Source organism: Cyprinus carpio, chromosome B7, assembly GCF_018340385.1.
Source record: "Cyprinus carpio isolate SPL01 chromosome B7, ASM1834038v1, whole genome shotgun sequence".
Taxonomy (NCBI): Eukaryota; Metazoa; Chordata; class Actinopteri; order Cypriniformes; family Cyprinidae; genus Cyprinus; species Cyprinus carpio.
The window spans coordinates 38,897,900-38,910,251 of NC_056603.1; the positions used below are offsets into that span (position 1 = coordinate 38,897,900).

A 12,352-nucleotide genomic window follows, 5' to 3' on the forward strand; every position below is an offset into this window, starting at 1 on the left:
AATAAGTATATTCAAATATATTTATTTCAATTGTAAATTAATGTCATGTAAGTTTTTAAAATTGTGTGTCATTAAATGACATTATAAAACCTTGCACACATGAATGTGTGTGTATGTGTGTGTGTACCTGGTATTCCCTATGTTACAAGGATAGTAATATCAGTAAATTTTGTTCTTGTGGGGGCATTGTTATAGCCCTCATGAGGAACAAGCTTATAAGTCATACAGTATTACATTTTTTGAAAGTGTAAAAATGTCTCTTGTTTTGTTTGAGCGGTAGGTTTAGGGTAAGAGGATATAAAATACAGTTTGTACAGTATAAAAATCACTAAATTGAAGGAATGTAAGAATATAAAAATGCAGAAAGTTTCCTGTGAGGGGTAGGTTAAGGTTGGTTTAGGGTGATATTAAATACAGTTTGTACAGTATAAAAACATTACTCCTATGGAATGTCCCCATAAAACATGGAAACACAGCATACATATAAAAATCTGGTTTCTTTTAAAGTGACTTTTTTTTAATGAATAGGTTCTATTATTCTATGTAACACTGAATTCCTATACCGCACTATTTAAATAAGCTGTCAGGCATCAAGACATTTGCTTCTTTTGTTTGTCATCAAAATGATTTTAATTAAATTTTGATAACATTATTTCCACAGCAATTTTGCATGTCAATTATTACCCTGGCGTTCAACAGAGGAATCCGATGAAAAGCAACATCAACAATATCAGGCATTTAATCAACATTTCTCAGTAATGAATTCTTTGTTTAAGTAACAGCATGTGTACACAGCTTCCTATCCCTCTGATTAATTCTTTTATTTGTTGACCAGTGCCAAACACATTCCCCCAGTGATTTCACATACTTTCGCTTCTTCTGCCTTTTTATTTTTAGTTTCTTATTCTACAAAATAGTGATAAACATGTATGCTTTTAAAAAATGTTTTTGAGTAGGGCCTATAGTGTGACCTGTGAGGCCCCAGCTTTGACCACAAGGTGGCGACTCCATATATACAGTATTCAATCTCAAATTTGAACCACACCTGGAACGCGTCCAGCGTAATACTGAAGCTCTTTTGTCCACGCAGGCATGCTATCAAAACGCATTTTAATTCAGCGTGCAATTCGTTCCCAGCTGGACGCAGTTTAAAACAAATTTTCCACGCTGGCATCTTCTTTAAGTTGCTGCTGTGTTTTCATTTAATTGAAGGTGCTTAATTTCAAAGTCATTACCATTAAAGACACATAGCAAAATCTGATGAAAAAGCCCTATGTGGTGGCTTTGATTTAACCAGGACCTCTTTCCCCCCGTCGCTCCATGCTTTGATTGAAATGAAGCTCTGTGTTGTTATCAGTGAATGGTTCTGGCTCTATACCCTTATCTCTTGGTATAGAGAGGCTCTGAATAGGCAGAGTAGAGCTCTGTGGCTGGGTCTGCTCTGCACCTGGCCTCGCAGGGGCCCCTGATTATGTGAGGTCACAGGGCAACAGCGGAGTAAACCAAACCAGAGCCATACCACCTTGCTCCACCTCTAGCCCCCTGGAGCAAAAAGGCTGACACGCTCCAGTGTTCAAAGTGCGCACACACACACACAAACGAGGCCTTTGGGGCTTTATCTGCCCACATCAGATTACACTGCTGATAATGGACATGGAAAAGACGCTCAATCAAGCAAAGGAGCTACAGCTTGTTTCACGTGTTTGTTAATGTCCTTTTAAGCCCCTGCAACTGAACATTATGTCTAATTAACTAAAGAGTATCTTTGTAAATAAGATTGCTTTATTATATGAACAAACCCCTTAACTGTATAGTTATGGTTTGTCTAAAAATTGGAATTCATTTGTTTAGTCACCCTCGTGTTGTTCCAAACCCGTATGATTTTCATTCTTCTGTGGAGAACAAAGCATTCTCACTCTGAGAAGCAGGTTCGGAATGATGTGGGTTTGTAAATGATGACAGAATTTTCCTTTCCACTTTTGGCAGGTAATTCTTCCCGCATCGTTTGTGTTTCCTGTTGTTGTGAATGACACCTCAAACCGTGCAGATTACTGAGGAAAGGTTATAATTAATTAGAAAATTATTTGTTGTTTTAATTCCATGTTGTGACCATTAACTGATATAGGAAAACCATGAATATGTGCAATATAAACTTCGAATCTCAGTTATTGCATGTACTTCAAGTAAATATATAAAGCCAAAGGGAAGAGTTACAAAGCAAGTTCACAAATATCAGCACCCAACAAAAACTGGACTGGTGGGATTTTAGTCATTCTTGAGCACTTGCATTACATTTTAAAAACTAATTATAGACTGAAATTATTAATGTGCATGTAAACTCAACCTACACTGACAAAAAATTAGATGACAATGTCATTTATTCAAAGTGCATTTTTAAAAATGTGGTTTTATTCATTTTTTCTCTATCTGTTTTGTTTTTGTAAATAACTGAAAATATATTTCAAAGGACACCATAATAAACATAAAAGTCTTCCAAGATTGTCTTTTTTTGTGTAGTAGTAAGTAAACTAAATGAAACATTGATTAACAAAACCTTTAAGTGAAAATTCTACTTTCACATTTTAGCTTTTACTTATGGTGAAATCAAGTTGTAAAAATCCCCCAAATTGTTATACTGACTTATGTTGAGTAACATTTTAGTGTATGTCTGAAGAAAATATATATCATGCCTTAAGAAAGGTGCACTATGTTAACCTTTTTTACTTTGTATCAATGTTTTTTTTTTCTTTTGGAAAAGTTTTTATTAATATTAAATAAAAATTTAAAGCTTTAATCAAAACATAAATATAAAAGAACTAAAACATTGGCTGTAACAAATTAGAGTAATTAGAGTTTGTAGTTTTTTAATGTGATTTATTTCAGTGCAGAGACTAAGAAACTTTCCCAAACACCCTGTAGAAACTGCATAACATAGCATAGCATGCTAAAAAACACTCTAGAATTATGGTGCAGAGTTTTGTACAGGAAAGCACAGTTCATGTTTACTTCAGAAAGCATAAAAATCTAATTTAGGTACTTCTTCCGAAATGCATCCATGTTTAAACAGAGAAGCGTTTTAACTGCTGTATTTGAACAGCTACATCAATTTTTATGGAAAGCAGAATCTGCATCGAATGTCCTGAGTTTAGCATGTTATTTACTCCTGCTTTACCAGCAGCTCCTCTCTGACACAGGCACTCTCAGGTTTCCGCTGTGCATCAGGCGCTTTGTTCTCTAGCCACACCCAGTGTTAATTCAGGTGAGCTCTGTTTGTGTGCACTGGCTGTTTGAGCATATGGAGAGGCCTGCGTGTGTGTGTGTGTGTTAAGTGTATGTGACACATGGAGGTAGACACCTGAGAGTGTGTTTTATGGTAAACATCATCCAACCTCTTATTTGTCCACAGCTCCACAGGGTCTCTGTCGGTGTGATCCACTACCTAAATATTAGAAGGCAGTATTAGATAACTGTTTATCTAATAATATTCTTATGTTAAGCCACTGTATAATCGTGTCTTTTTATATCAAATGCCAGGTGTGCGTTTACAAACTCAGTGTTATAGTAAGTCATCACATGCATAACGTAGTTTCTTAACTAGGCCAAGGCTCCTCCAAATTGCGTAAGTTCTCATATTGTTTGTAATACATCAAACTGCAGTTGAATGATCAGCCTCGGGCATTGGTAGGGATTGCGAGAATATTGCTCAATTGTACCTTGTATGAAATTGATTGAATCAGAGTGCAGAATGCTGCATGAAGCTGGAGTGCTTATTGGTTTCTTAAATGAGGCACTTTATCATTTTATCTGTGTGCACCTCGACCGTGCCATCGTGAGAAATGTAATCTCATCCATAGGTTTACAGGCCGTGTGTGATTCTGAAATTGTCTGTGACATCCGCAGGTCCACGTTCTGCACTACGGCGAGACGATTTAAAGCTACTTTAGCCAACAGCGGCATTGATTTACTTGGATTTTGTGTTTGCAAAAATCTGTAAATGCATTATTGACTGATGTACTTGTTCCTCAAAGAGCCAAACGCGGCCTTTAATATTGCTAGTTGAGCATGGCGCCTCAAAGACCTACAGTACGCCTTCTGTGTTTAACGGTAGCCATTTGCTTTGGCATTGTTTTTCACGAATGACATTTCCACCTGGGTTCACAGACATGAAGGGATTTTCATATGGCTGCTTTCCACCAATCCAATCTGTTAGGGCAGCTCAGCTCTTAGATAAGGCAATGAAAACAGGCTCTGATGTAAGGCTATGAAGCCATTTACAGTCCTCTATTATGCCGGGATCCTTCGCTGAGGCTTCCTGGATACACGGAGCTAATGTTTAACAAGGAGCTTGTGAAACCCTTCTGGCAGATGACCCATGACGGTGAATGAATCACTGCTGTGACTGCACTCAGGTGCTGGAGCTCTGCGCCGCGCCGAAGGAAAAGGCTGGCTCCTCCAGGGCTAGCTGGATTTGCATAGATAAGCTTTCCCTTTTGATGCTTAATAGTTTGGTATTGAAAGAACAGACACCATTCGCGAGGATGAGAAGCAGCAGATAAGATAAGACAGCCTTGGAAAGCAGACGTGGTGCTGATATTGCAGATACAGCGGGGAAAGGGAAGCGTTGCACTTAAGCAAAAGTCATTATTCACTAGTAATTAAACTTTAGGGGCTTCAAGGAGGCTATTTTATGTACGTTATGGTGTTGACTTTGGCGTGATCAAAGAAAAGGCTGCGAATCTCAGAGAGGATCTAATGCATTGCTGACAACATCCACAGTGACACTTAAAAGCTGTGAATCACATGAACAGTGTAAACAGTAAATCCATATTCATTGTGAAGGGCAATTATTATTATTTTCGTCCCCCAATCCCAAAAAATGCACTACAGGTCAAAATATTTTTTTTTATGTTTTATTTTGTTAAAGTAGCTATTATCTATTTTGATATATTTTAAAATGTCATTTCAAAATCTATTTTTAACTTCAGTCTTTCTGAAATCATTCTAATATGCTGATTTGGTGCTCAACACAAATTTCAATGTATTATCAATGTTGACAACAATAGCGCTATAAAGATTTTAGTGGAAGCTCCAATACACTACCATTCAAAATCTGGGGTACATAAAATTTAAAAGAATAAGAATTAGAAATGTATACTTTCATTTAGAAAGCATGCTTTAAATTGATCAAAGTTGAGAGTAAAGACATTTATAAGGATACAAAAGAGTTCTATTTCAAATAAATGCCCTTCTTTTGAGCTTTCTGTTCATCAGAGAATTCTGGGGAAAAAAGTATCACAGTTTCCCCCTAAATATTAAGCAGCAAAAGCATTTTTTAACATCGATGATGATAATAAGAAGAAACATTATTAATAATTCAGCACCAAAAACAATTTCACCAAATTGAGCATCATTAGACACTGAAGAATGACTACTGAAAATTCAGCTTTGCTATCACAAAAATAAATGATAACATCATATATTTAAATATGCTTATATTTATATGTATAATAATGTTGTAAATAAATGCAGCCTTGGTAAGCATTTATTTATTTATTTTTAAATATATTAGAACATGTAATTCTTCCAAACCTTTGACCGGTAATGTATATTTTTGCATTCATCATATAGCTGGTGTTAAGAAAAGTGGGAAATATATCTGGACTACTCTCTGCGTCTAAAAGTAAGTTCAGGATATTAAGATCGATCTGCGGTGTGCATAGTGAGTTCTTAGTTTTCATAAATTTAGCTACTATTTTGGCAATTTGCATGCCACACTTAATTACAGTTTGTGATTTTATGCTGATAATGTACAGGTGTTTACATATCTTAATCTAATCTTTTGTCTGTGGTTTTCCAAACATGCTGTGTAAGTAGATGGCACCAGTGTCCACAAGCATAGAAAATTCTGCCTCTCCAATTGGGGAATGGTGCCACGTCTAATAAAAGCACTGTGATAAATGTTATATAGGCTAGGCTATTTTTACAACAATTGTACATTTTTAATTATTTTAACATGATGAACTATTTTCTTATATTCATTTAACCTAAATAAAGGCATGCACAGTAAAGACAGCGAATCATTATTACATCCATCCGAATCAATAGGTTGCAAACAAGTGAGTTAGAAGAAAGTATAAACAAGGCAGCGCTGTCTCCCATTGGAGGACGGCTTGGACGTGTCCTGTGAGGTCATCCCCATGGATGTGGGAGAAGCTGCGGGATGACGCCACCCTCTGGCTCCGCCCTGCTGCAAACTCGACGCGGCTCGCGTTCATTTCATTCCTGCTCTCATTCCGAGCATTCTTCGCATCTCTATCGGTGCGGCGGAGATTCCCGTTCACATTCCCGGCCGGCCCCAAAACACAAGAATAACTTTACACAGTTTGCAACAAACTATACAAACCCACACTAGAACAAAACAAAGGGGCCGAACTTAAATTTTGATATAAATAAAGCGGACGTTAAGGTAAGTTTTAAGGTAATTAGCCCTTGACGGCTTAAGAGCAAACGATTTTATGGATTAAGTTAAAGCAGACGAGCAAATGCAAAATGTTTTGCGCGATTATGACTATTGATAGGCATGTATCAAGAGGGGTCGGGCTCAGAAAGTATCTTTTTTCAATGGGATTTAGTTCGACGCTGCAGCAGCAACAGGGTGCTTTCACTTTGTCCACTGACTCAGTCTGACATAGCACGAAAATCTTTGACATTTTTCACATTTTTTTGCTAAAGAAGCTGACCTCGCGCGCTCGTGCTCTGCAGTAAGTCCTGTACATTTACACCCAGAAACAATGCGCGTCGTTTTGGTGGGAACATTTTTCTGGACGTTGATTGTTGCATGAAAAGAATTTTGGACAAGATGACGGATCCAAATGTTGCTGTTTTCTCCTCCATAGTTGGCTACGCCGCACATTTCGGAGCGGAGCACAAATATAGCGCGAGGAGACTTGTTGCTCGCGTATCTTTGGCGTTTATTCACCAGCTTCGGTTCACATCTCACCCGTAAGTACGCATTTGACTTTTCTCCTCTTTATTTAACCGACTTACGTAAACTCTTGGCATCTCTACGGAGTTATATCACATTGGTCTCTTCGTTATTTGCTGTAACACACACAGAACGACACGGAAAATTGATAACATCCGTGAGCGTTAATATATTTGTGTCTTTTATTTTAAAAACGTACTCCGCACTGAACTTCCCAGGCTTGGTTACTCTGGAGAAACTTTACTTCACTGTTGTTGTGCAACTGTAAAAGTATCCCTTTTATTTGTCCAAGGCTGCTAGATACATTTGTAGCAGCTGTTGACATTGTTTTAATGTATCAGCTTGTTTCAGAAAGATTACATGGGAGAATCTGGCTGCTATTCCTCTGTCATTTCCTTTGTTGGGATTTGCCCGCCCTGTTTCCTCTGGAGTAACGTCGTGCCTCTTTGCGTTGTATTTGGACTTTATAAACGACAACACAGGTTAAAAACACAGTTTGGCAGTTACCGTGTGTGCTTTAAAACCACTTATTTAGAAACGCCGTTTCATCACAAGGAACGGAACTATGAACGTAACGACAGAATAACAGCGGGACGGCGTAGCTTAGCTTAGCACTTCATCAGAACTAGGCTTTACCAACTCCACCAACTATCCAGGCTTTTAGCTAATGGCGTGAAGATTACTATTCCACAGTGTTTTTAACCGTTTCACTGTCCCTTTGTGAATTAATTCATTATGAAATCACACATGCCTCTGTTCCTCATTCACACCTCCAGCTGCAAAACCCCCAAAATAAAACGAGCTGTGAGTTTCACTGTAAGCTTATGAATTCTGTATAATCAAGCTAATTAAGATTCATCCAATATACAACCTAACTGTTATACTGATGTAATAAAACTGTAACTTAGTATTAGTCACCAGAAAGCTTCTTTAAATTAGAGCCCTGAGTATTTATTTCAGTTTCAGCTGTGGTAGAAACTTATTTTTTGTGGAAACTAAAAACAGTTAAGCACATTTTATAGCACTAAGTAAATCATTAATGCCAAAGTCTGCAATCCATTTACTTTTTTGAACCAATTTAAATGTCATCTTTAATGAAAATTGAGTTCACAGCATACTTTGTAGACATGACAAATATGATTGTGAATGGATGGAAACAAACTGATACAGAGCAGGCAGAAATAGCTGTTTTGCACTTTTTCACGTTTTACATTGTACTGTAAGAACAGTAGCTGTCTTATTATGTATTGCTTGTCTTTCTAATACAAAAGCTTTAACACTGCTGCCCTTGCCCTGTTCTGGACTTTAATTCTCAACGGGAAACAAGTTCCTCTATTTTGTGTTTTGGGGAAAAGACCTCTTTTCTTGCAGTTAATTATTGTCTTATATTTCACATTGGCCCTTTTATAAAGAAGGGTCCGAGTGACACAATGTGTTGTTTGTGTCCTCTAACTGGGCCATTATCATGTACTGCAGTAAACAGATTGACTGATTCTGTCAGAATCTACAGTATCACAGTGATGAGAAGCAAATCTGCTTGTTGTGTAAAATAGGCATAGCAGTAAGTGCTTTGTGCTCACACATAGACCTGTTGAATATACGCTTGCTTGACATTTTCAAGTGAGAGAATGAAACATGGTCTCGCATTGAACCCATCACTTGAAGTCAAACATCTGACTCTTGATCAGATGGTTCGAAAACAGAGGAACCTTAAAGTACTCATTAGCTACATCCGATGGCATATAAAAAAGAAACCATGCAATCGGAGAATAAATATTTTTTGATGCAATGATTAAATAGTTTACTTTTAGTTTAGTGTGCTGTTTGGAGGTATAGCTAAGTCTGAGCGATTTTGTTACGTTATCTGCCGTTACTGTGTTATTAATATATTATTATTATTTATGAATGAGAAATAGATTCTCTATGAACTTTAAATGTGGCTCAAATAATTTTGCACAGCATTGATAGATATACCAAGGCATTCTTCATTTCACATACTGCAACTTTCATTATTTGTGTAGATATAGAATGTGCTTTGAGTATGTATTACATATAATGGAATTTTAAATAGGCTAGTTATTTATTGCCCTGAACACAACCGAGAAAACTTTTGAAGCTGATTTTCCTACTGCCTCCTTTTCAAATGAGGCAGTTTGAAGCTGCGTTCAGCTTCCAAAAGTACCGCATTGCCCTTTTACTATAATAGAGCTACAATCCCTGTTAAGGAAAATCGCATGTCACTGACCATAAATAATGAATTTGAATCAGGAGGGAAAAAACATTCATTTCAATACTTTCTGTTTCAGTGGTGCTCTCCGGCGTGGCTCAGGAAGAAAGCAGTCTTTCAGTTGTGAAATGAGAAGAGAATAGGTGCTTTGCTCAGACATAGTGGATTGGGTTACCTCTGGGAATGGAGGATTGTGGGGGAACGGGAGCGCACAGAGAGAACCTATTGTTTTTCCTGTTGCTGAGCCGGGGAGGAGTGTGTGTGAGGCTGTTGAATTGTAGAAGGCACACAGTGTTGTGCTCAAGCAGACATCTGGTTTAGACCCTTTCTGCACCTGTAAGGGGAAAAGAAAATGCAAATATGAACGTACGCTCTTGCGTTTACTGCTTAGGGAATCCAAGGTAATACCGTGTTCATGCCGGGCTATTGTTATACCAGCAACAGGCGGCAGCGGCCGTGGCACCATATGGCCCATGTATGCGTCAGATAAGATATCTGTTTCCTTAGCTTATCAATGACATTTTAAATCACTTCATATTTGAGTCGCCAACTTTCTGTTGACTGCCACTGAAGTGTTTGTAAGAAGTTTCTTTTGAAAGGATGAAAGATCAAAAAGTCGAACTTAAAGGGATACTCCACCCCAAAATAAAAATTTTGTCATTAATCACTTACCCCCATGTCGTTCCAAACCCGTAAGAGCTCCGTTCGTCTTCGGAACATAATTTAAGATATTTTGGATGAAAACCGGGATGCCTGTGACTGTCCCATAGACTGCCAAGTAAATAACAGTCTGCGCCACAAGGATGCACTGTTTTATTTCAAATCAAAGCTAAATACACGTAGAAACAGCATCCTTGTGGCGCAGATGATACAAAAGAGCATACGCAGCATACAGTGATATGAAGAGACTCAGAGGAGACTGTTGACAAAGGAATTGTTGAAAAATTGTTTTCTTTGCTTACAAAAAGTGTTCCCGTCGCTTCATATAACCCAGATTGCATGTGTGATGGCAGATGGAGCATTCTGTCGATGACTTTCATACCTTTTATGGACCTTGACACTGTTATTTACTTGGCAGTCAATGGGACAGTCACAGGCCTCCTGGTTTTCATCCAAAAAATCTTAAATTGTGTTCCGAAGACGAACTAAGCTTTTACGGGTTTGGAACAAAATTTTCATTTTGGGGTGGAGTATCCCTTTAAATCGGAGAATATTCTCGGCTGAATAGCATTTCCTCGGTTTGTATTTTTTATGTTCCTGTGTGGGATGTTTGCTAACAAATTTGTGTATGAGTGACTGATGGAAATCATATGGAGTTGGAATATGTAGCATATGCAAGTTCGGTATTTTTACAATAAATTGTTAAATCACAATCTGCTGTATGGTTTCCAAAATAGTCTACCTGCCGTCGCTCTGCTTTTGTACCCCCTGCCTGAAACATTTCATCATTCTAGTGAATCATTTAAAGAGTTGTTTTGAATAATGTCCTAATGAGCGGTTTTCTTGCTTTAACACCTGGCACATTAAAAACAAGCAATAGGTATTCAGAAATGCGTTCGGCATCGCTAGGCGTATGTTCTCTCACATGTTGATGTTTTTATTGACTGCATGTGATTTATGTTCACTCGGTGGGCAGCGTGGAGCAAATAGGTTTATAATGGCGATACACTATGAAATAGGGTTTACCTCAACAAGGCTACAACAGATATGAATGAACCGCACAAAAGTGCCTTTGCCACTTCTAGAAGCAGCTAACTCACTTTGCTGTGCTCTGTGGTCAGGGGTAATGTGAACTACTAAACTCTGCTGGGAGACAAACCAACACAAACAGCCACGTCCTGTGTGTTTTACTCTTCATAGGCATCATTTCCTATTAGAATCTGTCTGTGGTCGAAAAGGAATCAAGATTATCGCCGGGAGGGGTAAAAAAAATCAAAGCCATGGAAAATATGAGGTGCTTTGAAGGTCCTACTTTTAATGATTGACATAATAGCAGGCGAAGGTTAAGAAGGAATACTGTATTTCGTATTATACAAGGATGGTTATATTTTGCTGCAATATTCATGTCTCTTCTCACAAGAGCATTCTTCGTGTAATGGAAACAGCTGTTATAAATAAAGAGCTGAACCGATCAGATGCCGTTTTGTACAAACCCAAGTATTAGTCACTCTTTCCTGATTGATGAACTCAACAGATGTATTTATGATCTTTGGATGGAGCCTCTGTTTTTGTTTGTAACACAATGCGATGTTTTGAAGAAAATGAAATGCATACGTTGGATGGAGAAAAAAAAAGAAATGTGTCATAATGGACGAAAGTTGGATATTGACATCATACTTACCAAAGATGGACTCTTCTGCATGCAGCATCAAAATCGCAGCTGCTACAATGACATTTTAAAACCAATCAACGCTCATCATGTATTGTTCACTGTTCACGCAATTAATGTTTAAATTAAGTAATGAATTTAGGGGATGAAAAGTGCTGCCACTCTGTTTTGTAATGTTTTTTTTTTTTTTTTTTGCTGGAATTGTTTGTATTAATTCACATGAACTGATTTAAAGTAAAAGAACCCACAAAACCAAATATACCAAATACCACAGCTTGAGTAAGTTGTACTGATAATGCTAATATTTATTGTTTCTTAATAATTTGATACTGCACAAAAATGAATGCTTATAAACACATTTTAAATAATGTTAAATAAATTAATAACAATGGTATACCAACATTTTTAGAAATGATTAATACACATTTCTCAAGTTCTCAAAATAAGTTGTTTAAGAATGAAAATAATTTAAGTAAACAGTAGTTTAAAACTATAAATAACTTTAATTTTTAAATTAATTTAAAATGTAATGTTTATAAAACTTTTCTACTACAAAATGTTACATTTTACTACAACGTGTCACTTGCACTTTTTTTTTGTAAGTAATTGTAAAATTTACTAGCAGTTTCTGAGTGAAAATTGTTTCTTGTCACATTTTTAAGTGTAGTATATACAGACAAATCCTTACTTTTTTAAAATCCTTATATTTCTTTCAAATGTGTATCATCTAGGACAAGGTGCAGTTTTCACGTTACATTGAAAATTTCAGGTTGGATTTGAATCAGGAGGAAGAATATAGGAAGCATTCATT

At 37.1% G+C, this 12,352-nt stretch overlaps 1 protein-coding gene across 7 annotated transcripts in view; it reads left to right on the forward strand.

Annotated features, from left to right (window-relative positions):
- The first annotated feature begins 6,260 nt into the window (after positions 1 to 6,260).
- Positions 6,261 to 12,352, forward strand: part of LOC122133990 (transcriptional enhancer factor TEF-1-like) — a 63,897-nt gene continuing 57,805 nt past the window's right edge. For 3 of the 7 annotated variants that reach the window (XM_042728586.1, XM_042728592.1, XM_042728591.1), the window contains exons 1-2: positions 6,263 to 6,466; positions 6,897 to 7,002. The gene's annotated coding sequence lies outside the window, so the exon portion shown is untranslated. The other 4 variants (XM_042728590.1, XM_042728589.1, XM_042728587.1 and 1 more) reach the window with 4 other exon arrangements.